Source organism: Rhinichthys klamathensis, unplaced genomic scaffold (genome assembly GCF_029890125.1).
Source record: "Rhinichthys klamathensis goyatoka isolate OS25496 unplaced genomic scaffold, OSU_Roscu_1.1 h1tg000001l_1, whole genome shotgun sequence".
In the NCBI taxonomy this organism is placed as follows: Eukaryota; Metazoa; Chordata; class Actinopteri; order Cypriniformes; family Leuciscidae; genus Rhinichthys; species Rhinichthys klamathensis.
In genome coordinates this window covers 2,015,114-2,040,933 of record NW_026606555.1, presented here as the reverse complement: position 1 = coordinate 2,040,933, position 25,820 = coordinate 2,015,114, and the positions used below count along the sequence as shown (strand labels likewise).

Here is a 25,820-nt window from a genome sequence, read left to right as displayed (position 1 = left end):
TGGAACACAGGCCTCCTCCTCCACTTGGAACAAAACATCACCATTATATCCACACACCACAGATGCTCGATGGTGATTTGAAAGGAGTTTTGAACAGGACCTCTTTGGAACACAGGCCTCCTCCTCCACTTGGAACAAAACATTACCATTATATCCTCACACCACAGATGCTCGATGGTGATTTGAAAGGAGTTTTGAACAGGACCTCTTTGGAACACAGGCCTCCTCCTCCACTTGGAACAAAACATCACCATTATATCCACACACCACAGATGCTCGATGGTGATTTGAAAGGAGTTTTGAACAGGACCTCTTTGGAACACAGGCCTCCTCCACCCCTTGGAACAAAACATCCATCGTCCCTGGGTGGGCTCGAACCACCATCCTTTCGGTTAACAGCCGAACGCGCTAACCAATTGCGCCACAGAGACCGGCGGCAAGTCAGCCACTGGGTCACGTTATAAAAAAGCACAATTGGACGTTTCCGGCAAAGACAAACAAGTTTTCCACTAGCGTAATGTGTACAGCGCGCTGAAAACCGAGACCACCTGTTGGGAAGAGAGATAGCTAATAGATACGCCCAACGTGGGGCTCGAACCCACGACCCTGAGATTAAGAGTCTCATGCTCTACCGACTGAGCTAGCCGGGCGGGTGCAGGGCTTTGCTTCGGGCTGGTCGCAGATTTTAATGGAGCCTCATATTTTGCGAATCGATTGGCCTCATGTCTGAGAGCTTGATAGGTTACAAGTTACTGGTGGCCTCCTTTTATGACCAAAACCCCCATTAGATCACAGTCAAAAGTTGGAAATGGGTATTTGAAAGGTGGTGATTTGAAAGGAGTTTTGAACAGGACCTCACTGGAACACAGTAGGGCATCGAGGAGGCCTCGATGGTGATTTAAAAGGAATTTTGAACAGGACCTCTTTGGAACACAGGCCTCCTCCACACTTGGAACAAAACATGATCATTCCATCCACACACCACAGATGCTCGATGGGGATTTAAAAGGAGTTTTGAACAGGACCTCAATGGAACACAGTCCTCCTCTACCACTTGGAACAAAACATGATCATTCCATCCTCACACCACAGATGCTCGATGGTGATTTGAAAGGAGTTTTGAACAGGACCTCTTTGGAACACAGGCCTCCTCCTCCATTTGGAACAAAACATCACCATTATATCCACACACCACAGATGCTCGATGGTGATTTGAAAGGAGTTTTGAACAGGACCTCAATGGAACACAGGCCTCCTCCTCCACTTGGAACAAAACATCACCATTATATCCTCACACCACAGATGCTCGATGGTGATTTGAAAGGAGTTTTGAACAGGACCTCTTTGGAACACAGGCCTCCTCCTCCACTTGGAACAAAACATCACCATTATATCCACACACCACAGATGCTCGATGGTGATTTGAAAGGAGTTTTGAACAGGACCTCAATGGAACACAGTCCTCCTCTACCACTTGGAACAAAACATCACCATTATATCCACACACCTCAGATGCTCGATGGTGATTTGAAAGGAATTTTGAACAGGACCTCTTTGGAACACAGGCCTCCTCCACACTTGGAACAAAACATGATCATTCCATCCACACACCACAGATGCTCAATGGTGATTTGAAAGGAGTTTTGAACACAGGCCTCATCCTCCACTTGGAACAAAACATCACCATTATATCCTCACACCACAGATGCTCGATGGTGATTTGAAAGGAGTTTTGAACAGGACCTCTTTGGAACACAGGCCTCCTCCACCCCTTGGAACAAAACAAGGGATGGAGGACATCACCATTATATCCTCACACCACAGATGCTCGATGGTGATTTGAAAGGAGTTTTGAACAGGACCTCTTTGGAACACAGTCTCCTCTACCATTTGGAACAAAACATGATCATTCCATCCACACACCACAGATGCTCGATGGTGATTTAAAAGGAATTTTGAACAGGACCTCTTTGGAACACAGGCCTCCTCCACACTTGGAACAAAACATGATCATTCCATCCACACACCACAGATGCTCGATGGGGATTTAAAAGGAGTTTTGAACAGGACCTCAATGGAACACAGGCCTCCTCCTCCACTTGGAACAAAACATCACCATTATATCCTCACACCACAGATGCTCGATGGTGATTTGAAAGGAGTTTTGAACAGGACCTCTTGGAACACAGGCCTCCTCCTCCACTTGGAACAAAACATCACCATTATATCCACACACCACATATGCTCGATGGTGATTTGAAAGGAGTTTTGAACAGGACCTCTTTGGAACACAGGCCTCCTCCTCCACTTGGAACAAAACATTACCATTATATCCTCACACCACAGATGCTCGATGGTGATTTGAAAGGAGTTTTGAACAGGACCTCTTTGGAACACAGGCCTCCTCCTCCACTTGGAACAAAACATCACCATTATATCCACACACCACAGATGCTCGATGGTGATTTGAAAGGAGTTTTGAACAGGACCTCTTTGGAACACAGGCCTCCTCCTCCACTTGGAACAAAACATTACCATTATATCCTCACACCACAGATGCTCGATGGTGATTTGAAAGGAGTTTTGAACAGGACCTCTTTGGAACACAGGCCTCCTCCACCCCTTGGAACAAAACATCCATCGTCCCTGGGTGGGCTCGAACCACCATCCTTTCGGTTAACAGCCGAACGCGCTAACCAATTGCGCCACAGAGACCGGCGGCAAGTCAGCCACTGGGTCAGGTTATAAAAAAGCACATTTGGACGTTTCCGGCAAAGACAAACTAGTTTTCCACTAGCGTAATGTGTACAGCGCGCTGAAAACCGAGACCACCTGTTGGGAAGAGAGATAGCTAATAGATACGCCCAACGTGGGGCTCGAACCCACGACCCTGAGATTAAGAGTCTCATGCTCTACCGACTGAGCTAGCCGGGCGGGTGCAGGGCTTTGCTTCGGGCTGGTCGCAGATTTTAATGGAGCCTCATATTTTGCGAATCGATTGGCCTCATGTCTGAGAGCTTGATTGGTTACAAGTTACTGGTGGCCTCCTTTTATGACCAAAACCCCCATTCGATCACAGTCAAAAGTTGGAAATGGGTATTTGAAAGGTGGTGATTTGAAAGGAGTTTTGAACAGGACCTCACTGGAACACAGTAGGGCATCGAGGAGGCCTCGATGGTGATTTAAAAGGAATTTTGAACAGGACCTCTTTGGAACACAGGCCTCCTCCACACTTGGAACAAAACATGATCATTCCATCCACACACCACAGATGCTCGATGGGGATTTAAAAGGAGTTTTAAACAGGACCTCAATGGAACACAGGCCTCCTCCTCCACTTGGAACAAAACATCACCATTATATCCTCACACCACAGATGCTCGATGGTGATTTGAAAGGAGTTTTGAACAGGACCTCTTTGGAACACAGGCCTCCTCCTCCACTTGGAACAAAACATCACCATTATATCCACACACCACAGATGCTCGATGGTGATTTGAAAGGAGTTTTGAACAGGACCTCTTTGGAACACAGGCCTCCTCCTCCACTTGGAACAAAACATTACCATTATATCCTCACACCACAGATGCTCGATGGTGATTTGAAAGGAGTTTTGAACAGGACCTCTTTGGAACACAGGCCTCCTCCTCCACTTGGAACAAAACATCACCATTATATCCACACACCACAGATGCTCGATGGTGATTTGAAAGGAGTTTTGAACAGGACCTCTTTGGAACACAGGCCTCCTCCACCCCTTGGAACAAAACATCCATCGTCCCTGGGTGGGCTCGAACCACCATCCTTTCGGTTAACAGCCGAACGCGCTAACCAATTGCGCCACAGAGACCGGCGGCAAGTCAGCCACTGGGTCACGTTATAAAAAAGCACAATTGGACGTTTCCGGCAAAGACAAACAAGTTTTCCACTAGCGTAATGTGTACAGCGCGCTGAAAACCGAGACCACCTGTTGGGAAGAGAGATAGCTAATAGATACGCCCAACGTGGGGCTCGAACCCACGACCCTGAGATTAAGAGTCTCATGCTCTACCGACTGAGCTAGCCGGGCGGGTGCAGGGCTTTGCTTCGGGCTGGTCGCAGATTTTAATGGAGCCTCATATTTTGCGAATCGATTGGCCTCATGTCTGAGAGCTTGATAGGTTACAAGTTACTGGTGGCCTCCTTTTATGACCAAAACCCCCATTAGATCACAGTCAAAAGTTGGAAATGGGTATTTGAAAGGTGGTGATTTGAAAGGAGTTTTGAACAGGACCTCACTGGAACACAGTAGGGCATCGAGGAGGCCTCGATGGTGATTTAAAAGGAATTTTGAACAGGACCTCTTTGGAACACAGGCCTCCTCCACACTTGGAACAAAACATGATCATTCCATCCACACACCACAGATGCTCGATGGGGATTTAAAAGGAGTTTTGAACAGGACCTCAATGGAACACAGTCCTCCTCTACCACTTGGAACAAAACATGATCATTCCATCCTCACACCACAGATGCTCGATGGTGATTTGAAAGGAGTTTTGAACAGGACCTCTTTGGAACACAGGCCTCCTCCTCCATTTGGAACAAAACATCACCATTATATCCACACACCACAGATGCTCGATGGTGATTTGAAAGGAGTTTTGAACAGGACCTCAATGGAACACAGGCCTCCTCCTCCACTTGGAACAAAACATCACCATTATATCCTCACACCACAGATGCTCGATGGTGATTTGAAAGGAGTTTTGAACAGGACCTCTTTGGAACACAGGCCTCCTCCTCCACTTGGAACAAAACATCACCATTATATCCACACACCACAGATACTCGATGGTGATTTGAAAGGAGTTTTGAACAGGACCTCTTTGGAACACAGGCCTCCTCCTCCACTTGGAACAAAACATTACCATTATATCCTCACACCACAGATGCTCGATGGTGATTTGAAAGGAGTTTTGAACAGGACCTCTTTGGAACACAGGCCTCCTTCTCCACTTGGAACAAAACATCACCATTATATCCACACACCACAGATGCTCGATGGTGATTTGAAAGGAGTTTTGAACAGGACCTCTTTGGAACACAGGCCTCCTCCACCCCTTGGAACAAAACATCCATCGTCCCTGGGTGGGCTCGAACCACCATCCTTTCGGTTAACAGCCGAACGCGCTAACCAATTGCGCCACAGAGACCGGCGGCAAGTCAGCCACTGGGTCACGTTATAAAAAAGCACAATTGGACGTTTCCGGCAAAGACAAACAAGTTTTCCACTAGCGTAATGTGTACAGCGCGCTGAAAACCGAGACCACCTGTTGGGAAGAGAGATAGCTAATAGATACGCCCAACGTGGGGCTCGAACCCACGACCCTGAGATTAAGAGTCTCATGCTCTACCGACTGAGCTAGCCGGGCGGGTGCAGGGCTTTGCTTGGGGCTGGTCGCAGATTTTAATGGAGCCTCATATTTTGCGAATCGATTGGCCTCATGTCTGAGAGCTTGATAGGTTACAAGTTACTGGTGGCCTTCTTTTATGACCAAAACCCCCATTCGATCACAGTCGAAAGTTGGAAATGGGAATTTGAAAGGTGGTGATTTGAAAGGAGTTTTGAACAGGACCTCACTGGAACACAGTAGGGCATCGAGGAGGCCTCGATGGTGATTTAAAAGGAATTTTGAACAGGACCTCTTTGGAACACAGGCCTCCTCCACACTTGGAACAAAACATGATCATTCCATCCACACACCACAGATGCTCGATGGGGATTTAAAAGGAATTTTGAACAGGACCTCTTTGGAACACAGGCCTCCTCCACACTTGGAACAAAACATGATCATTCCATCCACACACCACAGATGCTCGATGGGGATTTAAAAGGAGTTTTAAACAGGACCTCAATGGAACACAGGCCTCCTCCTCCACTTGGAACAAAACATCACCATTATATCCTCACACCACAGATGCTCGATGGTGATTTGAAAGGAGTTTTGAACAGGACCTCTTTGGAACACAGGCCTCCTCCTCCACTTGGAACAAAACATCACCATTATATCCACACACCACAGATGCTCGATGGTGATTTGAAAGGAGTTTTGAACAGGACCTCTTTGGAACACAGGCCTCCTCCTCCACTTGGAACAAAACATTACCATTATATCCTCACACCACAGATGCTCGATGGTGATTTGAAAGGAGTTTTGAACAGGACCTCTTTGGAACACAGGCCTCCTCCTCCACTTGGAACAAAACATCACCATTATATCCACACACCACAGATGCTCGATGGTGATTTGAAAGGAGTTTTGAACAGGACCTCTTTGGAACACAGGCCTCCTCCACCCCTTGGAACAAAACATCCATCGTCCCTGGGTGGGCTCGAACCACCATCCTTTCGGTTAACAGCCGAACGCGCTAACCAATTGCGCCACAGAGACCGGCGGCAAGTCAGCCACTGGGTCACGTTATAAAAAAGCACAATTGGACGTTTCCGGCAAAGACAAACAAGTTTTCCACTAGCGTAATGTGTACAGCGCGCTGAAAACCGAGACCACCTGTTGGGAAGAGAGATAGCTAATAGATACGCCCAACGTGGGGCTCGAACCCACGACCCTGAGATTAAGAGTCTCATGCTCTACCGACTGAGCTAGCCGGGCGGGTGCAGGGCTTTGCTTCGGGCTGGTCGCAGATTTTAATGGAGCCTCATATTTTGCGAATCGATTGGCCTCATGTCTGAGAGCTTGATAGGTTACAAGTTACTGGTGGCCTCCTTTTATGACCAAAACCCCCATTAGATCACAGTCAAAAGTTGGAAATGGGTATTTGAAAGGTGGTGATTTGAAAGGAGTTTTGAACAGGACCTCACTGGAACACAGTAGGGCATCGAGGAGGCCTCGATGGTGATTTAAAAGGAATTTTGAACAGGACCTCTTTGGAACACAGGCCTCCTCCACACTTGGAACAAAACATGATCATTCCATCCACACACCACAGATGCTCGATGGGGATTTAAAAGGAGTTTTGAACAGGACCTCAATGGAACACAGTCCTCCTCTACCACTTGGAACAAAACATGATCATTCCATCCTCACACCACAGATGCTCGATGGTGATTTGAAAGGAGTTTTGAACAGGACCTCTTTGGAACACAGGCCTCCTCCTCCATTTGGAACAAAACATCACCATTATATCCACACACCACAGATGCTCGATGGCGATTTGAAAGGAGTTTTGAACAGGACCTCAATGGAACACAGGCCTCCTCCTCCACTTGGAACAAAACATCACCATTATATCCTCACACCACAGATGCTCGATGGTGATTTGAAAGGAGTTTTGAACAGGACCTCTTTGGAACACAGGCCTCCTCCTCCACTTGGAACAAAACATCACCATTATATCCACACACCACAGATACTCGATGGTGATTTGAAAGGAGTTTTGAACAGGACCTCTTTGGAACACAGGCCTCCTCCTCCACTTGGAACAAAACATTACCATTATATCCTCACACCACAGATGCTCGATGGTGATTTGAAAGGAGTTTTGAACAGGACCTCTTTGGAACACAGGCCTCCTTCTCCACTTGGAACAAAACATCACCATTATATCCACACACCACAGATGCTCGATGGTGATTTGAAAGGAGTTTTGAACAGGACCTCTTTGGAACACAGGCCTCCTCCACCCCTTGGAACAAAACATCCATCGTCCCTGGGTGGGCTCGAACCACCATCCTTTCGGTTAACAGCCGAACGCGCTAACCAATTGCGCCACAGAGACCGGCGGCAAGTCAGCCACTGGGTCACGTTATAAAAAAGCACAATTGGACGTTTCCGGCAAAGACAAACAAGTTTTCCACTAGCGTAATGTGTACAGCGCGCTGAAAACCGAGACCACCTGTTGGGAAGAGAGATAGCTAATAGATACGCCCAACGTGGGGCTCGAACCCACGACCCTGAGATTAAGAGTCTCATGCTCTACCGACTGAACTAGCCGGGCGGGTGCAGGGCTTTGCTTCGGGCTGGTCGCAGATTTTAATGGAGCCTCATATTTTGCGAATCGATTGGCCTCATGTCTGAGAGCTTGATAGGTTACAAGTTACTGGTGGCCTTCTTTTATGACCAAAACCCCCATTCGATCACAGTCGAAAGTTGGAAATGGGTATTTGAAAGGTGGTGATTTGAAAGGAGTTTTGAACAGGACCTCACTGGAACACAGTAGGGCATCGAGGAGGCCTCGATGGTGATTTAAAAGGAATTTTGAACAGGACCTCTTTGGAACACAGGCCTCCTCCACACTTGGAACAAAACATGATCATTCCATCCACACACCACAGATGCTCGATGGGGATTTAAAAGGAGTTTTGAACAGGACCTCAATGGAACACAGTCCTCCTCTACCACTTGGAACAAAACATGATCATTCCATCCACACACCACAGATTCTCAATGGTGATTTGAAAGGAGTTTTGAACAGGACCTCAATGGAACAAAGGCCTCCTCCTCCACTTGGAACAAAACATCACCATTATATCCTCACACCACAGATGCTCGATGGTGATTTGAAAGGAGTTTTGAACAGGACCTCTTTGGAACACAGGCCTCCTCCTCCACTTGGAACAAAACATCACCATTATATCCACACACCACAGATGCTCGATGGTGATTTGAAAGGAGTTTTGAACAGGACCTCTTTGGAACACAGGCCTCCTCCTCCACTTGGAACAAAACATCACCATTATATCCACACACCACAGATGCTCGATGGTGATTTGAAAGGAGTTTTGAACAGGACCTCAATGGAACACAGTCCTCCTCTACCACTTGGAACAAAACATCACCATTATATCCACACACCTCAGATGCTCGATGGTGATTTGAAAGGAATTTTGAACAGGACCTCTTTGGAACACAGGCCTCCTCCACACTTGGAACAAAACATGATCATTCCATCCACACACCACAGATGCTCAATGGTGATTTGAAAGGAGTTTTGAACACAGGCCTCATCCTCCACTTGGAACAAAACATCACCATTATATCCTCACACCACAGATGCTCGATGGTGATTTGAAAGGAGTTTTGAACAGGACCTCTTTGGAACACAGGCCTCCTCCACCCCTTGGAACAAAACAAGGGATGGAGGACATCACCATTATATCCTCACACCACAGATGCTCGATGGTGATTTGAAAGGAGTTTTGAACAGGACCTCTTTGGAACACAGTCTCCTCTACCATTTGGAACAAAACATGATCATTCCATCCACACACCACAGATGCTCGATGGTGATTTAAAAGGAATTTTGAACAGGACCTCTTTGGAACACAGGCCTCCTCCACACTTGGAACAAAACATGATCATTCCATCCACACACCACAGATGCTCGATGGGGATTTAAAAGGAGTTTTGAACAGGACCTCAATGGAACACAGGCCTCCTCCTCCACTTGGAACAAAACATCACCATTATATCCTCACACCACAGATGCTCGATGGTGATTTGAAAGGAGTTTTGAACAGGACCTCTTGGAACACAGGCCTCCTCCTCCACTTGGAACAAAACATCACCATTATATCCACACACCACATATGCTCGATGGTGATTTGAAAGGAGTTTTGAACAGGACCTCTTTGGAACACAGGCCTCCTCCTCCACTTGGAACAAAACATTACCATTATATCCTCACACCACAGATGCTCGATGGTGATTTGAAAGGAGTTTTGAACAGGACCTCTTTGGAACACAGGCCTCCTCCTCCACTTGGAACAAAACATCACCATTATATCCACACACCACAGATGCTCGATGGTGATTTGAAAGGAGTTTTGAACAGGACCTCTTTGGAACACAGGCCTCCTCCTCCACTTGGAACAAAACATTACCATTATATCCTCACACCACAGATGCTCGATGGTGATTTGAAAGGAGTTTTGAACAGGACCTCTTTGGAACACAGGCCTCCTCCACCCCTTGGAACAAAACATCCATCGTCCCTGGGTGGGCTCGAACCACCATCCTTTCGGTTAACAGCCGAACGCGCTAACCAATTGCGCCACAGAGACCGGCGGCAAGTCAGCCACTGGGTCAGGTTATAAAAAAGCACAATTGGACGTTTCCGGCAAAGACAAACTAGTTTTCCACTAGCGTAATGTGTACAGCGCGCTGAAAACCGAGACCACCTGTTGGGAAGAGAGATAGCTAATAGATACGCCCAACGTGGGGCTCGAACCCACGACCCTGAGATTAAGAGTCTCATGCTCTACCGACTGAGCTAGCCGGGCGGGTGCAGGGCTTTGCTTCGGGCTGGTCGCAGATTTTAATGGAGCCTCATATTTTGCGAATCGATTGGCCTCATGTCTGAGAGCTTGATAGGTTACAAGTTACTGGTGGCCTCCTTTTATGACCAAAACCCCCATTCGATCACAGTCAAAAGTTGGAAATGGGTATTTGAAAGGTGGTGATTTGAAAGGAGTTTTGAACAGGACCTCACTGGAACACAGTAGGGCATCGAGGAGGCCTCGATGGTGATTTAAAAGGAATTTTGAACAGGACCTCTTTGGAACACAGGCCTCCTCCACACTTGGAACAAAACATGATCATTCCATCCACACACCACAGATGCTCGATGGGGATTTAAAAGGAGTTTTAAACAGGACCTCAATGGAACACAGGCCTCCTCCTCCACTTGGAACAAAACATCACCATTATATCCTCACACCACAGATGCTCGATGGTGATTTGAAAGGAGTTTTGAACAGGACCTCTTTGGAACACAGGCCTCCTCCTCCACTTGGAACAAAACATTACCATTATATCCTCACACCACAGATGCTCGATGGTGATTTGAAAGGAGTTTTGAACAGGACCTCTTTGGAACACAGGCCTCCTTCTCCACTTGGAACAAAACATCACCATTATATCCACACACCACAGATGCTCGATGGTGATTTGAAAGGAGTTTTGAACAGGACCTCTTTGGAACACAGGCCTCCTCCACCCCTTGGAACAAAACATCCATCGTCCCTGGGTGGGCTCGAACCACCATCCTTTCGGTTAACAGCCGAACGCGCTAACCAATTGCGCCACAGAGACCGGCGGCAAGTCAGCCACTGGGTCACGTTATAAAAAAGCACAATTGGACGTTTCCGGCAAAGACAAACAAGTTTTCCACTAGCGTAATGTGTACAGCGCGCTGAAAACCGAGACCACCTGTTGGGAAGAGAGATAGCTAATAGATACGCCCAACGTGGGGCTCGAACCCACGACCCTGAGATTAAGAGTCTCATGCTCTACCGACTGAACTAGCCGGGCGGGTGCAGGGCTTTGCTTCGGGCTGGTCGCAGATTTTAATGGAGCCTCATATTTTGCGAATCGATTGGCCTCATGTCTGAGAGCTTGATAGGTTACAAGTTACTGGTGGCCTTCTTTTATGACCAAAACCCCCATTCGATCACAGTCGAAAGTTGGAAATGGGTATTTGAAAGGTGGTGATTTGAAAGGAGTTTTGAACAGGACCTCACTGGAACACAGTAGGGCATCGAGGAGGCCTCGATGGTGATTTAAAAGGAATTTTGAACAGGACCTCTTTGGAACACAGGCCTCCTCCACACTTGGAACAAAACATGATCATTCCATCCACACACCACAGATGCTCGATGGGGATTTAAAAGGAGTTTTGAACAGGACCTCAATGGAACACAGTCCTCCTCTACCACTTGGAACAAAACATGATCATTCCATCCACACACCACAGATTCTCAATGGTGATTTGAAAGGAGTTTTGAACAGGACCTCAATGGAACAAAGGCCTCCTCCTCCACTTGGAACAAAACATCACCATTATATCCTCACACCACAGATGCTCGATGGTGATTTGAAAGGAGTTTTGAACAGGACCTCTTTGGAACACAGGCCTCCTCCTCCACTTGGAACAAAACATCACCATTATATCCACACACCACAGATGCTCGATGGTGATTTGAAAGGAGTTTTGAACAGGACCTCTTTGGAACACAGGCCTCCTCCTCCACTTGGAACAAAACATCACCATTATATCCACACACCACAGATGCTCGATGGTGATTTGAAAGGAGTTTTGAACAGGACCTCAATGGAACACAGTCCTCCTCTACCACTTGGAACAAAACATCACCATTATATCCACACACCTCAGATGCTCGATGGTGATTTGAAAGGAATTTTGAACAGGACCTCTTTGGAACACAGGCCTCCTCCACACTTGGAACAAAACATGATCATTCCATCCACACACCACAGATGCTCAATGGTGATTTGAAAGGAGTTTTGAACACAGGCCTCATCCTCCACTTGGAACAAAACATCACCATTATATCCTCACACCACAGATGCTCGATGGTGATTTGAAAGGAGTTTTGAACAGGACCTCTTTGGAACACAGGCCTCCTCCACCCCTTGGAACAAAACAAGGGATGGAGGACATCACCATTATATCCTCACACCACAGATGCTCGATGGTGATTTGAAAGGAGTTTTGAACAGGACCTCTTTGGAACACAGTCTCCTCTACCATTTGGAACAAAACATGATCATTCCATCCACACACCACAGATGCTCGATGGTGATTTAAAAGGAATTTTGAACAGGACCTCTTTGGAACACAGGCCTCCTCCACACTTGGAACAAAACATGATCATTCCATCCACACACCACAGATGCTCGATGGGGATTTAAAAGGAGTTTTGAACAGGACCTCAATGGAACACAGGCCTCCTCCTCCACTTGGAACAAAACATCACCATTATATCCTCACACCACAGATGCTCGATGGTGATTTGAAAGGAGTTTTGAACAGGACCTCTTGGAACACAGGCCTCCTCCTCCACTTGGAACAAAACATCACCATTATATCCACACACCACATATGCTCGATGGTGATTTGAAAGGAGTTTTGAACAGGACCTCTTTGGAACACAGGCCTCCTCCTCCACTTGGAACAAAACATTACCATTATATCCTCACACCACAGATGCTCGATGGTGATTTGAAAGGAGTTTTGAACAGGACCTCTTTGGAACACAGGCCTCCTCCTCCACTTGGAACAAAACATCACCATTATATCCACACACCACAGATGCTCGATGGTGATTTGAAAGGAGTTTTGAACAGGACCTCTTTGGAACACAGGCCTCCTCCTCCACTTGGAACAAAACATTACCATTATATCCTCACACCACAGATGCTCGATGGTGATTTGAAAGGAGTTTTGAACAGGACCTCTTTGGAACACAGGCCTCCTCCACCCCTTGGAACAAAACATCCATCGTCCCTGGGTGGGCTCGAACCACCATCCTTTCGGTTAACAGCCGAACGCGCTAACCAATTGCGCCACAGAGACCGGCGGCAAGTCAGCCACTGGGTCAGGTTATAAAAAAGCACAATTGGACGTTTCCGGCAAAGACAAACTAGTTTTCCACTAGCGTAATGTGTACAGCGCGCTGAAAACCGAGACCACCTGTTGGGAAGAGAGATAGCTAATAGATACGCCCACCGTGGGGCTCGAACCCACGACCCTGAGATTAAGAGTCTCATGCTCTACCGACTGAGCTAGCCGGGCGGGTGCAGGGCTTTGCTTCGGGCTGGTCGCAGATTTTAATGGAGCCTCATATTTTGCGAATCGATTGGCCTCATGTCTGAGAGCTTGATAGGTTACAAGTTACTGGTGGCCTCCTTTTATGACCAAAACCCCCATTCGATCACAGTCAAAAGTTGGAAATGGGTATTTGAAAGGTGGTGATTTGAAAGGAGTTTTGAACAGGACCTCACTGGAACACAGTAGGGCATCGAGGAGGCCTCGATGGTGATTTAAAAGGAATTTTGAACAGGACCTCTTTGGAACACAGGCCTCCTCCACACTTGGAACAAAACATGATCATTCCATCCACACACCACAGATGCTCGATGGGGATTTAAAAGGAGTTTTAAACAGGACCTCAATGGAACACAGGCCTCCTCCTCCACTTGGAACAAAACATCACCATTATATCCTCACACCACAGATGCTCGATGGTGATTTGAAAGGAGTTTTGAACAGGACCTCTTTGGAACACAGGCCTCCTCCTCCACTTGGAACAAAACATCACCATTATATCCACACACCACAGATGCTCGATGGTGATTTGAAAGGAGTTTTGAACAGGACCTCTTTGGAACACAGGCCTCCTCCTCCACTTGGAACAAAACATTACCATTATATCCTCACACCACAGATGCTCGATGGTGATTTGAAAGGAGTTTTGAACAGGACCTCTTTGGAACACAGGCCTCCTCCTCCACTTGGAACAAAACATCACCATTATATCCACACACCACAGATGCTCGATGGTGATTTGAAAGGAGTTTTGAACAGGACCTCTTTGGAACACAGGCCTCCTCCACCCCTTGGAACAAAACATCCATCGTCCCTGGGTGGGCTCGAACCACCATCCTTTCGGTTAACAGCCGAACGCGCTAACCAATTGCGCCACAGAGACCGGCGGCAAGTCAGCCACTGGGTCACGTTATAAAAAAGCACAATTGGACGTTTCCGGCAAAGACAAACAAGTTTTCCACTAGCGTAATGTGTACAGCGCGCTGAAAACCGAGACCACCTGTTGGGAAGAGAGATAGCTAATAGATACGCCCAACGTGGGGCTCGAACCCACGACCCTGAGATTAAGAGTCTCATGCTCTACCGACTGAGCTAGCCGGGCGGGTGCAGGGCTTTGCTTCGGGCTGGTCGCAGATTTTAATGGAGCCTCATATTTTGCGAATCGATTGGCCTCATGTCTGAGAGCTTGATAGGTTACAAGTTACTGGTGGCCTCCTTTTATGACCAAAACCCCCATTAGATCACAGTCAAAAGTTGGAAATGGGTATTTGAAAGGTGGTGATTTGAAAGGAGTTTTGAACAGGACCTCACTGGAACACAGTAGGGCATCGAGGAGGCCTCGATGGTGATTTAAAAGGAATTTTGAACAGGACCTCTTTGGAACACAGGCCTCCTCCACACTTGGAACAAAACATGATCATTCCATCCACACACCACAGATGCTCGATGGGGATTTAAAAGGAGTTTTGAACAGGACCTCAATGGAACACAGTCCTCCTCTACCACTTGGAACAAAACATGATCATTCCATCCTCACACCACAGATGCTCGATGGTGATTTGAAAGGAGTTTTGAACAGGACCTCTTTGGAACACAGGCCTCCTCCTCCATTTGGAACAAAACATCACCATTATATCCACACACCACAGATGCTCGATGGTGATTTGAAAGGAGTTTTGAACAGGACCTCAATGGAACACAGGCCTCCTCCTCCACTTGGAACAAAACATCACCATTATATCCTCACACCACAGATGCTCGATGGTGATTTGAAAGGAGTTTTGAACAGGACCTCTTTGGAACACAGGCCTCCTCCTCCACTTGGAACAAAACATCACCATTATATCCACACTCCACAGATACTCGATGGTGATTTGAAAGGAGTTTTGAACAGGACCTCTTTGGAACACAGGCCTCCTCCTCCACTTGGAACAAAACATTACCATTATATCCTCACACCACAGATGCTCGATGGTGATTTGAAAGGAGTTTTGAACAGGACCTCTTTGGAACACAGGCCTCCTTCTCCACTTGGAACAAAACATCACCATTATATCCACACACCACAGATGCTCGATGGTGATTTGAAAGGAGTTTTGAACAGGACCTCTTTGGAACACAGGCCTCCTCCACCCCTTGGAACAAAACATCCATCGTCCCTGGGTGGGCTCGAACCACCATCCTTTCGGTTAACAGCCGAACGCGCTAACCAATTGCGCCACAGAGACCGGCGGCAAGTCAGCCACTGGGTCACGTTATAAAAAAGCACAATTGGACGTTTCCGGCAAAGACAAACAAGTTTTCCACTAGCGTAATGTGTACAGCGCGCTGAAAACCGAGACCACCTGTTGGGAAGAGAGATAGCTAATAGATACGCCCAACGTGGGGCTCGAACCCACGACCCTGAGATTAAGAGTCTCATGCTCTACCGACTGAGCTAGCCGGGCGGGTGCAGGGCTTTGCTTGGGGCTGGTCGCAGATTTTAATGGAGCCTCATATTTTGCGAATCGATTGGCCTCATGTCTGAGAGCTTGATAGGTTACAAGTTACTGGTGGCCTTCTTTTATGACCAAAACCCCCATTCGATCACAGTCGAAAGTTGGAAATGGGAATTTGAAAGGTGGTGATTTGAAAGGAGTTTTGAACAGGACCTCACTGGAACACAGTAGGGCATCGAGGAGGCCTCGATGGTGATTTAAAAGGAATTTTGAACAGGACCTCTTTGGAACACAGGCCTCCTCCACACTTGGAACAAAACATGATCATTCCATCCACACACCACAGATGCTCGATGGGGATTTAAAAGGAATTTTGAACAGGACCTCTTTGGAACACAGGCCTCCTCCACACTTGGAACAAAACATGATCATTCCATCCACACACCACAGATGCTCGATGGGGATTTAAAAGGAGTTTTAAACAGGACCTCAATGGAACACAGGCCTCCTCCTCCACTTGGAACAAAACATCACCATTATATCCTCACACCACAGATGCTCGATGGTGATTTGAAAGGAGTTTTGAACAGGACCTCTTTGGAACACAGGCCTCCTCCTCCACTTGGAACAAAACATCCCCATTATATCCACACACCACAGATGCTCGATGGTGATTTGAAAGGAGTTTTGAACAGGACCTCTTTGGAACACAGGCCTCCTCCTCCACTTGGAACAAAACATTACCATTATATCCTCACACCACAGATGCTCGATGGTGATTTGAAAGGAGTTTTGAACAGGACCTCTTTGGAACACAGGCCTCCTCCTCCACTTGGAACAAAACATCACCATTATATCCACACACCACAGATGCTCGATGGTGATTTGAAAGGAGTTTTGAACAGGACCTCTTTGGAACACAGGCCTCCTCCACCCCTTGGAACAAAACATCCATCGTCCCTGGGTGGGCTCGAACCACCATCCTTTCGGTTAACAGCCGAACGCGCTAACCAATTGCGCCACAGAGACCGGCGGCAAGTCAGCCACTGGGTCACGTTATAAAAAAGCACAATTGGACGTTTCCGGCAAAGACAAACAAGTTTTCCACTAGCGTAATGTGTACAGCGCGCTGAAAACCGAGACCACCTGTTGGGAAGAGAGATAGCTAATAGATACGCCCAACGTGGGGCTCGAACCCACGACCCTGAGATTAAGAGTCTCATGCTCTACCGACTGAGCTAGCCGGGCGGGTGCAGGGCTTTGCTTCGGGCTGGTCGCAGATTTTAATGGAGCCTCATATTTTGCGAATCGATTGGCCTCATGTCTGAGAGCTTGATAGGTTACAAGTTACTGGTGGCCTCCTTTTATGACCAAAACCCCCATTAGATCACAGTCAAAAGTTGGAAATGGGTATTTGAAAGGTGGTGATTTGAAAGGAGTTTTGAACAGGACCTCACTGGAACACAGTAGGGCATCGAGGAGGCCTCGATGGTGATTTAAAAGGAATTTTGAACAGGACCTCTTTGGAACACAGGCCTCCTCCACACTTGGAACAAAACATGATCATTCCATCCACACACCACAGATGCTCGATGGGGATTTAAAAGGAGTTTTGAACAGGACCTCAATGGAACACAGTCCTCCTCTACCACTTGGAACAAAACATGATCATTCCATCCTCACACCACAGATGCTCGATGGTGATTTGAAAGGAGTTTTGAACAGGACCTCTTTGGAACACAGGCCTCCTCCTCCATTTGGAACAAAACATCACCATTATATCCACACACCACAGATGCTCGATGGTGATTTGAAAGGAGTTTTGAACAGGACCTCAATGGAACACAGGCCTCCTCCTCCACTTGGAACAAAACATCACCATTATATCCTCACACCACAGATGCTCGATGGTGATTTGAAAGGAGTTTTGAACAGGACCTCTTTGGAACACAGGCCTCCTCCTCCACTTGGAACAAAACATCACCATTATATCCTCACACCACAGATGCTCGATGGTGATTTGAAAGGAGTTTTGAACAGGACCTCTTTGGAACACAGGCCTCCTCCTCCACTTGGAACAAAACATCACCATTATATCCACACACCACAGATGCTCGATGGTGATTTGAAAGGAGTTTTGAACAGGACCTCTTTGGAACACAGGCCTCCTCCTCCACTTGGAACAAAACATTACCATTATATCCTCACACCACAGATGCTCGATGGTGATTTGAAAGGAGTTTTGAACAGGACCTCTTTGGAACACAGGCCTCCTCCACCCCTTGGAACAAAACATCCATCGTCCCTGGGTGGGCTCGAACCACCATCCTTTCGGTTAACAGCCGAACGCGCTAACCAATTGCGCCACAGAGACCGGCGGCAAGTCAGCCACTGGGTCAGGTTATAAAAAAGCACAATTGGACGTTTCCGGCAAAGACAAACTAGTTTTCCACTAGCGTAATGTGTACAGCGCGCTGAAAACCGAGACCACCTGTTGGGAAGAGAGATAGCTAATAGATACGCCCAACGTGGGGCTCGAACCCACGACCCTGAGATTAAGAGTCTCATGCTCTACCGACTGAGCTAGCCGGGCGGGTGCAGGGCTTTGCTTCGGGCTGGTCCCAGATTTTAATGGAGCCTCATATTTTGCGAATCGATTGGCCTCATGTCTGAGAGCTTGATAGGTTACAAGTTACTGGTGGCCTCCTTTTATGACCAAAACCCCCATTCGATCACAGTCAAAAGTTGGAAATGGGTATTTGAAAGGTGGTGATTTGAAAGGAGTTTTGAACAGGACCTCACTGGAACACAGTAGGGCATCGAGGAGGCCTCGATGGTGATTTAAAAGGAATTTTGAACAGGACCTCTTTGGAACACAGGCCTCCTCCACACTTGGAACAAAACATGATCATTCCATCCACACACCACAGATGCTCGATGGGGATTTAAAAGGAGTTTTAAACAGGACCTCAATGGAACACAGGCCTCCTCCTCCACTTGGAACAAAACATCACCATTATATCCTCACACCACAGATGCTCGATGGTGATTTGAAAGGAGTTTTGAACAGGACCTCTTTGGAACACAGGCCTCCTCCTCCACTTGGAACAAAACATCACCATTATATCCACACACCACAGATGCTCGATGGTGATTTGAAAGGAGTTTTGAACAGGACCTCTTTGGAACACAGGCCTCCTCCTCCACTTGGAACAAAACATTACCATTATATCCTCACACCACAGATGCTCGATGGTGATTTGAAAGGAGTTTTGAACAGGACCTCTTTGGAACACAGGCCTCCCCCTCCACTTGGAACAAAACATCACCATTATATCCACACACCTCAGATGCTCGATGGTGATTTGAAAGGAGTTTTGAACAGGACCTCTTTGGAACACAGGCCTCCTCCACCCCTTGGAACAAAACATCCATCGTCCCTGGGTGGGCTCGAACCACCATCCTTTCGGTTAACAGCCGAACGCGCTAACCAATTGCGCCACAGAGACCGGCGGCAAGTCAGCCACTGGGTCACGTTATAAAAAAGCACAATTGGACGTTTCCGGCAAAGACAAACAAGTTTTCCACTAGCGTAATGTGTACAGCGCGCTGAAAACCGAGACCACCTGTTGGGAAGAGAGATAGCTAATAGATACGCCCAACGTGGGGCTCGAACCCACGACCCTGAGATTAAGAGTCTCATGCTCTACCGACTGAGCTAGCCGGGCGGGTGCAGGGCTTTGCTTCGGGCTGGTCGCAGATTTTAATGGAGCCTCATATTTTGCGAATCGATTGGCCTCATGTCTGAGAGCTTGATAGGTTACAAGTTACTGGTGGCCTCCTTTTATGACCAAAACCCCCATTAGATCACAGTCAAAAGTTGGAAATGGGTATTTGAAAGGTGGTGATTTGAAAGGAGTTTTGAACAGGACCTCACTGGAACACAGTAGGGCATCGAGGAGGCCTCGATGGTGATTTAAAAGGAATTTTGAACAGGACCTCTTTGGAACACAGGCCTCCTCCACACTTGGAACAAAACATGATCATTCCATCCACACACCACAGATGCTCGATGGGGATTTAAAAGGAGTTTTGAACAGGACCTCAATGGAACACAGTCCTCCTCTACCACTTGGAACAAAACATGATCATTCCATCCTCACACCACAGATGCTCGATGGTGATTTGAAAGGAGTTTTGAACAGGACCTCTTTGGAACACAGGCCTCCTCCTCCATTTGGAACAAAACATCACCATTATATCCACACACCACAGATGCTCGATGGTGATTTGAAAGGAGTTTTGAACAGGACCTCAATGGAACACAGGCCTCCTCCTCCACTTGGAACAAAACATCACCATTATATCCTCACACCACAGATGCTCGATGGTGATTTGAAAGGAGTTTTGAACAGGACCTCTTTGGAACACAGGCCTCCTCCTCCACTTGGAACAAAACATCACCATTATATCCACACACCACAGATACTCGATGGTGATTTGAAAGGAGTTTTGAACAGGACCTCTTTGGAACACAGGCCTCCTCCTCCACTTGGAACAAAACATTACCATTATATCCTCACACCACAGATGCTCGATGGTGATTTGAAAGGAGTTTTGAACAGGACCTCTTTGGAACACAGGCCTCCTTCTCCACTTGGAACAAAACATCACCATTATATCCACACACCACAGATGCTCGATGGTGATTTGAAAGGAGTTTTGAACAGGACCTCTTTGGAACACAGGCCTCCTCCACCCCTTGGAACAAAACATCCATCGTCCCTGGGTGGGCTCGAACCACCATCCTTTCGGTTAACAGCCGAACGCGCTAACCAATTGCGCCACAGAGACCGGCGGCAAGTCAGCCACTGGGTCACGTTATAAAAAAGCACAATTGGACGTTTCCGGCAAAGACAAACAAGTTTTCCACTAGCGTAATGTGTACAGCGCGCTGAAAACCGAGACCACCTGTTGGGAAGAGAGATAGCTAATAGATACGCCCAACGTGGGGCTCGAACCCACGACCCTGAGATTAAGAGTCTCATGCTCTACCGACTGAGCTAGCCGGGCGGGTGCAGGGCTTTGCTTGGGGCTGGTCGCAGATTTTAATGGAGCCTCATATTTTGCGAATCGATTGGCCTCATGTCTGAGAGCTTGATAGGTTACAAGTTACTGGTGGCCTTCTTTTATGACCAAAACCCCCATTCGATCACAGTCGAAAGTTGGAAATGGGTATTTGAAAGGTGGTGATTTGAAAGGAGTTTTGAACAGGACCTCACTGGAACACAGTAGGGCATCGAGGAGGCCTCGATGGTGATTTAAAAGGAATTTTGAACAGGACCTCTTTGGAACACAGGCCTCCTCCACACTTGGAACAAAACATGATCATTCCATCCACACACCACAGATGCTCGATGGGGATTTAAAAGGAATTTTGAACAGGACCTCTTTGGAACACAGGCCTCCTCCACACTTGGAACAAAACATGATCATTCCATCCACACACCACAGATGCTCGATGGGGATTTAAAAGGAGTTTTAAACAGGACCTCAATGGAACACAGGCCTCCTCCTCCACTTGGAACAAAACATCACCATTATATCCTCACACCACAGATGCTCGATGGTGATTTGAAAGGAGTTTTGAACAGGACCTCTTTGGAACACAGGCCTCCTCCTCCACTTGGAACAAAACATCACCATTATATCCACACACCACAGATGCTCGATGGTGATTTGAAAGGAGTTTTGAACAGGACCTCTTTGGAACACAGGCCTCCTCCTCCACTTGGAACAAAACATTACCATTATATCCTCACACCACAGATGCTCGATGGTGATTTGAAAGGAGTTTTGAACAGGACCTCTTTGGAACACAGGCCTCCCCCTCCACTTGGAACAAAACATCACCATTATATCCACACACCTCAGATGCTCGATGGTGATTTGAAAGGAGTTTTGAACAGGACCTCTTTGGAACACAGGCCTCCTCCACCCCTTGGAACAAAACATCCATCGTCCCTGGGTGGGCTCGAACCACCATCCTTTCGGTTAACAGCCGAACGCGCTAACCAATTGCGCCACAGAGACCGGCGGCAAGTCAGCCACTGGGTCACGTTATAAAAAAGCACAATTGGACGTTTCCGGCAAAGACAAACAAGTTTTCCACTAGCGTAATGTGTACAGCGCGCTGAAAACCGAGACCACCTGTTGGGAAGAGAGATAGCTAATAGATACGCCCAACGTGGGGCTCGAACCCACGACCCTGAGATTAAGAGTCTCATGCTCTACCGACTGAGCTAGCCGGGCGGGTGCAGGGCTTTGCTTCGGGCTGGTCGCAGATTTTAATGGAGCCTCATATTTTGCGAATCGATTGGCCTCATGTCTGAGAGCTTGATAGGTTACAAGTTACTGGTGGCCTCCTTTTATGACCAAAACCCCCATTAGATCACAGTCAAAAGTTGGAAATGGGTATTTGAAAGGTGGTGATTTGAAAGGAGTTTTGAACAGGACCTCACTGGAACACAGTAGGGCATCGAGGAGGCCTCGATGGTGATTTAAAAGGAATTTTGAACAGGACCTCTTTGGAACACAGGCCTCCTCCACACTTGGAACAAAACATGATCATTCCATCCACACACCACAGATGCTCGATGGGGATTTAAAAGGAGTTTTGAACAGGACCTCAATGGAACACAGTCCTCCTCTACCACTTGGAACAAAACATGATCATTCCATCCTCACACCACAGATGCTCGATGGTGATTTGAAAGGAGTTTTGAACAGGACCTCTTTGGAACACAGGCCTCCTCCTCCATTTGGAACAAAACATCACCATTATATCCACACACCACAGATGCTCGATGGTGATTTGAAAGGAGTTTTGAACAGGACCTCAATGGAACACAGGCCTCCTCCTCCACTTGGAACAAAACATCACCATTATATCCTCACACCACAGATGCTCGATGGTGATTTGAAAGGAGTTTTGAACAGGACCTCTTTGGAACACAGGCCTCCTCCTCCACTTGGAACAAAACATCACCATTATATCCACACACCACAGATACTCGATGGTGATTTGAAAGGAGTTTTGAACAGGACCTCTTTGGAACACAGGCCTCCTCCTCCACTTGGAACAAAACATTACCATTATATCCTCACACCACAGATGCTCGATGGTGATTTGAAAGGAGTTTTGAACAGGACCTCTTTGGAACACAGGCCTCCTTCTCCACTTGGAACAAAACATCACCATTATATCCACACACCACAGATGCTCGATGGTGATTTGAAAGGAGTTTTGAACAGGACCTCTTTGGAACACAGGCCTCCTCCACCCCTTGGAACAAAACATCCATCGTCCCTGGGTGGGCTCGAACCACCATCCTTTCGGTTAACAGCCGAACGCGCTAACCAATTGCGCCACAGAGACCGGCGGCAAGTCAGCCACTGGGTCACGTTATAAAAAAGCACAATTGGACGTTTCCGGCAAAGACAAACAAGTTTTCCACTAGCGTAATGTGTACAGCGCGCTGAAAACCGAGACCACCTGTTGGGAAGAGAGATAGCTAATAGATACGCCCAACGTGGGGCTCGAACCCACGACCCTGAGATTAAGAGTCTCATGCTCTACCGACTGAGCTAGCCGGGCGGGTGCAGGGCTTTGCTTGGGGCTGGTCGCAGATTTTAATGGAGCCTCATATTTTGCGAATCGATTGGCCTCATGTCTGAGAGCTTGATAGGTTACAAGTTACTGGTGGCCTTCTTTTATGACCAAAACCCCCATTCGATCACAGTCGAAAGTTGGAAATGGGTATTTGAAAGGTGGTGATTTGAAAGGAGTTTTGAACAGGACCTCACTGGAACACAGTAGGGCATCGAGGAGGCCTCGATGGTGATTTAAAAGGAATTTTGAACAGGACCTCTTTGGAACACAGGCCTCCTCCACACTTGGAACAAAACATGATCATTCCATCCACACACCACAGATGCTCGATGGGGATTTAAAAGGAATTTTGAACAGGACCTCTTTGGAACACAGGCCTCCTCCACACTTGGAACAAAACATGATCATTCCATCCACACACCACAGATGCTCGATGGGGATTTAAAAGGAGTTTTAAACAGGACCTCAATGGAACACAGGCCTCCTCCTCCACTTGGAACAAAACATCACCATTATATCCTCACACCACAGATGCTCGATGGTGATTTGAAAGGAGTTTTGAACAGGACCTCTTTGGAACACAGGCCTCCTCCTCCACTTGGAACAAAACATCCCCATTATATCCACACACCACAGATGCTCGATGGTGATTTGAAAGGAGTTTTGAACAGGACCTCTTTGGAACACAGGCCTCCTCCTCCACTTGGAACAAAACATTACCATTATATCCTCACACCACAGATGCTCGATGGTGATTTGAAAGGAGTTTTGAACAGGACCTCTTTGGAACACAGGCCTCCTCCTCCACTTGGAACAAAACATCACCATTATATCCACACACCACAGATGCTCGATGGTGATTTGAAAGGAGTTTTGAACAGGACCTCTTTGGAACACAGGCCTCCTCCACCCCTTGGAACAAAACATCCATCGTCCCTGGGTGGGCTCGAACCACCATCCTTTCGGTTAACAGCCGAACGCGCTAACCAATTGCGCCACAGAGACCGGCGGCAAGTCAGCCACTGGGTCACGTTATAAAAAAGCACAATTGGACGTTTCCGGCAAAGACAAACAAGTTTTCCACTAGCGTAATGTGTACAGCGCGCTGAAAACCGAGACCACCTGTTGGGAAGAGAGATAGCTAATAGATACGCCCAACGTGGGGCTCGAACCCACGACCCTGAGATTAAGAGTCTCATGCTCTACCGACTGAGCTAGCCGGGCGGGTGCAGGGCTTTGCTTCGGGCTGGTCGCAGATTTTAATGGAGCCTCATATTTTGCGAATCGATTGGCCTCATGTCTGAGAGCTTGATAGGTTACAAGTTACTGGTGGCCTCCTTTTATGACCAAAACCCCCATTAGATCACAGTCAAAAGTTGGAAATGGGTATTTGAAAGGTGGTGATTTGAAAGGAGTTTTGAACAGGACCTCACTGGAACACAGTAGGGCATCGAGGAGGCCTCGATGGTGATTTAAAAGGAATTTTGAACAGGACCTCTTTGGAACACAGGCCTCCTCCACACTTGGAACAAAACATGATCATTCCATCCACACACCACAGATGCTCGATGGGGATTTAAAAGGAGTTTTGAACAGGACCTCAATGGAACACAGTCCTCCTCTACCACTTGGAACAAAACATGATCATTCCATCCTCACACCACAGATGCTCGATGGTGATTTGAAAGGAGTTTTGAACAGGACCTCTTTGGAACACAGGCCTCCTCCTCCATTTGGAACAAAACATCACCATTATATCCACACACCACAGATGCTCGATGGTGATTTGAAAGGAGTTTTGAACAGGACCTCAATGGAACACAGGCCTCCTCCTCCACTTGGAACAAAACATCACCATTATATCCTCACACCACAGATGCTCGATGGTGATTTGAAAGGAGTTTTGAACAGGACCTCTTTGGAACACAGGCCTCCTCCTCCACTTGGAACAAAACATCACCATTATATCCACACACCACAGATACTCGATGGTGATTTGAAAGGAGTTTTGAACAGGACCTCTTTGGAACACAGGCCTCCTCCTCCACTTGGAACAAAACATTACCATTATATCCTCACAC

General features: G+C 47.3%; 33 non-coding genes across 33 annotated transcripts; all 33 read right to left on the bottom strand.

Annotated features, from left to right (window-relative positions):
• Nucleotides 1-357: 357 nt before the first annotated feature.
• trnan-guu (transfer RNA asparagine (anticodon GUU)) lies at nucleotides 358-431 on the bottom strand. Its single transcript has one exon. It is a non-coding gene; the product is annotated as a tRNA-Asn (tRNA).
• A 146-nt stretch (nucleotides 432-577) lies between these two features.
• trnak-cuu (transfer RNA lysine (anticodon CUU)) lies at nucleotides 578-650 on the bottom strand. Its single transcript has one exon. It is a non-coding gene; the product is annotated as a tRNA-Lys (tRNA).
• A 1,991-nt stretch (nucleotides 651-2,641) lies between these two features.
• trnan-guu (transfer RNA asparagine (anticodon GUU)) lies at nucleotides 2,642-2,715 on the bottom strand. The gene has a single exon. It is a non-coding gene; the product is annotated as a tRNA-Asn (tRNA).
• A 146-nt stretch (nucleotides 2,716-2,861) lies between these two features.
• On the bottom strand, nucleotides 2,862-2,934 carry trnak-cuu (transfer RNA lysine (anticodon CUU)). Its single transcript has one exon. It is a non-coding gene; the product is annotated as a tRNA-Lys (tRNA).
• An 842-nt stretch (nucleotides 2,935-3,776) lies between these two features.
• Nucleotides 3,777-3,850, bottom strand: trnan-guu (transfer RNA asparagine (anticodon GUU)). The gene has a single exon. It is a non-coding gene; the product is annotated as a tRNA-Asn (tRNA).
• A 146-nt stretch (nucleotides 3,851-3,996) lies between these two features.
• trnak-cuu (transfer RNA lysine (anticodon CUU)) lies at nucleotides 3,997-4,069 on the bottom strand. Its single transcript has one exon. It is a non-coding gene; the product is annotated as a tRNA-Lys (tRNA).
• A 1,052-nt stretch (nucleotides 4,070-5,121) lies between these two features.
• On the bottom strand, nucleotides 5,122-5,195 carry trnan-guu (transfer RNA asparagine (anticodon GUU)). Its single transcript has one exon. It is a non-coding gene; the product is annotated as a tRNA-Asn (tRNA).
• Nucleotides 5,196-5,341: 146 nt separating this feature from the next.
• On the bottom strand, nucleotides 5,342-5,414 carry trnak-cuu (transfer RNA lysine (anticodon CUU)). The gene has a single exon. It is a non-coding gene; the product is annotated as a tRNA-Lys (tRNA).
• A 946-nt stretch (nucleotides 5,415-6,360) lies between these two features.
• On the bottom strand, nucleotides 6,361-6,434 carry trnan-guu (transfer RNA asparagine (anticodon GUU)). Its single transcript has one exon. It is a non-coding gene; the product is annotated as a tRNA-Asn (tRNA).
• Nucleotides 6,435-6,580: 146 nt separating this feature from the next.
• On the bottom strand, nucleotides 6,581-6,653 carry trnak-cuu (transfer RNA lysine (anticodon CUU)). The gene has a single exon. It is a non-coding gene; the product is annotated as a tRNA-Lys (tRNA).
• A 1,052-nt stretch (nucleotides 6,654-7,705) lies between these two features.
• On the bottom strand, nucleotides 7,706-7,779 carry trnan-guu (transfer RNA asparagine (anticodon GUU)). Its single transcript has one exon. It is a non-coding gene; the product is annotated as a tRNA-Asn (tRNA).
• A 2,210-nt stretch (nucleotides 7,780-9,989) lies between these two features.
• Nucleotides 9,990-10,063, bottom strand: trnan-guu (transfer RNA asparagine (anticodon GUU)). The gene has a single exon. It is a non-coding gene; the product is annotated as a tRNA-Asn (tRNA).
• A 146-nt stretch (nucleotides 10,064-10,209) lies between these two features.
• Nucleotides 10,210-10,282, bottom strand: trnak-cuu (transfer RNA lysine (anticodon CUU)). Its single transcript has one exon. It is a non-coding gene; the product is annotated as a tRNA-Lys (tRNA).
• Nucleotides 10,283-11,019: 737 nt separating this feature from the next.
• trnan-guu (transfer RNA asparagine (anticodon GUU)) lies at nucleotides 11,020-11,093 on the bottom strand. Its single transcript has one exon. It is a non-coding gene; the product is annotated as a tRNA-Asn (tRNA).
• Nucleotides 11,094-13,303: 2,210 nt separating this feature from the next.
• On the bottom strand, nucleotides 13,304-13,377 carry trnan-guu (transfer RNA asparagine (anticodon GUU)). Its single transcript has one exon. It is a non-coding gene; the product is annotated as a tRNA-Asn (tRNA).
• A 1,061-nt stretch (nucleotides 13,378-14,438) lies between these two features.
• trnan-guu (transfer RNA asparagine (anticodon GUU)) lies at nucleotides 14,439-14,512 on the bottom strand. Its single transcript has one exon. It is a non-coding gene; the product is annotated as a tRNA-Asn (tRNA).
• A 146-nt stretch (nucleotides 14,513-14,658) lies between these two features.
• On the bottom strand, nucleotides 14,659-14,731 carry trnak-cuu (transfer RNA lysine (anticodon CUU)). Its single transcript has one exon. It is a non-coding gene; the product is annotated as a tRNA-Lys (tRNA).
• Nucleotides 14,732-15,783: 1,052 nt separating this feature from the next.
• Nucleotides 15,784-15,857, bottom strand: trnan-guu (transfer RNA asparagine (anticodon GUU)). Its single transcript has one exon. It is a non-coding gene; the product is annotated as a tRNA-Asn (tRNA).
• Nucleotides 15,858-16,003: 146 nt separating this feature from the next.
• Nucleotides 16,004-16,076, bottom strand: trnak-cuu (transfer RNA lysine (anticodon CUU)). Its single transcript has one exon. It is a non-coding gene; the product is annotated as a tRNA-Lys (tRNA).
• A 946-nt stretch (nucleotides 16,077-17,022) lies between these two features.
• Nucleotides 17,023-17,096, bottom strand: trnan-guu (transfer RNA asparagine (anticodon GUU)). Its single transcript has one exon. It is a non-coding gene; the product is annotated as a tRNA-Asn (tRNA).
• A 146-nt stretch (nucleotides 17,097-17,242) lies between these two features.
• Nucleotides 17,243-17,315, bottom strand: trnak-cuu (transfer RNA lysine (anticodon CUU)). Its single transcript has one exon. It is a non-coding gene; the product is annotated as a tRNA-Lys (tRNA).
• A 1,052-nt stretch (nucleotides 17,316-18,367) lies between these two features.
• Nucleotides 18,368-18,441, bottom strand: trnan-guu (transfer RNA asparagine (anticodon GUU)). The gene has a single exon. It is a non-coding gene; the product is annotated as a tRNA-Asn (tRNA).
• A 146-nt stretch (nucleotides 18,442-18,587) lies between these two features.
• trnak-cuu (transfer RNA lysine (anticodon CUU)) lies at nucleotides 18,588-18,660 on the bottom strand. Its single transcript has one exon. It is a non-coding gene; the product is annotated as a tRNA-Lys (tRNA).
• Nucleotides 18,661-19,502: 842 nt separating this feature from the next.
• Nucleotides 19,503-19,576, bottom strand: trnan-guu (transfer RNA asparagine (anticodon GUU)). Its single transcript has one exon. It is a non-coding gene; the product is annotated as a tRNA-Asn (tRNA).
• Nucleotides 19,577-19,722: 146 nt separating this feature from the next.
• On the bottom strand, nucleotides 19,723-19,795 carry trnak-cuu (transfer RNA lysine (anticodon CUU)). Its single transcript has one exon. It is a non-coding gene; the product is annotated as a tRNA-Lys (tRNA).
• Nucleotides 19,796-20,847: 1,052 nt separating this feature from the next.
• On the bottom strand, nucleotides 20,848-20,921 carry trnan-guu (transfer RNA asparagine (anticodon GUU)). The gene has a single exon. It is a non-coding gene; the product is annotated as a tRNA-Asn (tRNA).
• Nucleotides 20,922-21,067: 146 nt separating this feature from the next.
• trnak-cuu (transfer RNA lysine (anticodon CUU)) lies at nucleotides 21,068-21,140 on the bottom strand. The gene has a single exon. It is a non-coding gene; the product is annotated as a tRNA-Lys (tRNA).
• A 946-nt stretch (nucleotides 21,141-22,086) lies between these two features.
• trnan-guu (transfer RNA asparagine (anticodon GUU)) lies at nucleotides 22,087-22,160 on the bottom strand. The gene has a single exon. It is a non-coding gene; the product is annotated as a tRNA-Asn (tRNA).
• Nucleotides 22,161-22,306: 146 nt separating this feature from the next.
• On the bottom strand, nucleotides 22,307-22,379 carry trnak-cuu (transfer RNA lysine (anticodon CUU)). Its single transcript has one exon. It is a non-coding gene; the product is annotated as a tRNA-Lys (tRNA).
• A 1,052-nt stretch (nucleotides 22,380-23,431) lies between these two features.
• trnan-guu (transfer RNA asparagine (anticodon GUU)) lies at nucleotides 23,432-23,505 on the bottom strand. The gene has a single exon. It is a non-coding gene; the product is annotated as a tRNA-Asn (tRNA).
• A 146-nt stretch (nucleotides 23,506-23,651) lies between these two features.
• trnak-cuu (transfer RNA lysine (anticodon CUU)) lies at nucleotides 23,652-23,724 on the bottom strand. The gene has a single exon. It is a non-coding gene; the product is annotated as a tRNA-Lys (tRNA).
• Nucleotides 23,725-24,670: 946 nt separating this feature from the next.
• trnan-guu (transfer RNA asparagine (anticodon GUU)) lies at nucleotides 24,671-24,744 on the bottom strand. The gene has a single exon. It is a non-coding gene; the product is annotated as a tRNA-Asn (tRNA).
• Nucleotides 24,745-24,890: 146 nt separating this feature from the next.
• Nucleotides 24,891-24,963, bottom strand: trnak-cuu (transfer RNA lysine (anticodon CUU)). Its single transcript has one exon. It is a non-coding gene; the product is annotated as a tRNA-Lys (tRNA).
• Between the last annotated feature and the right edge of the window lie 857 nt (nucleotides 24,964-25,820).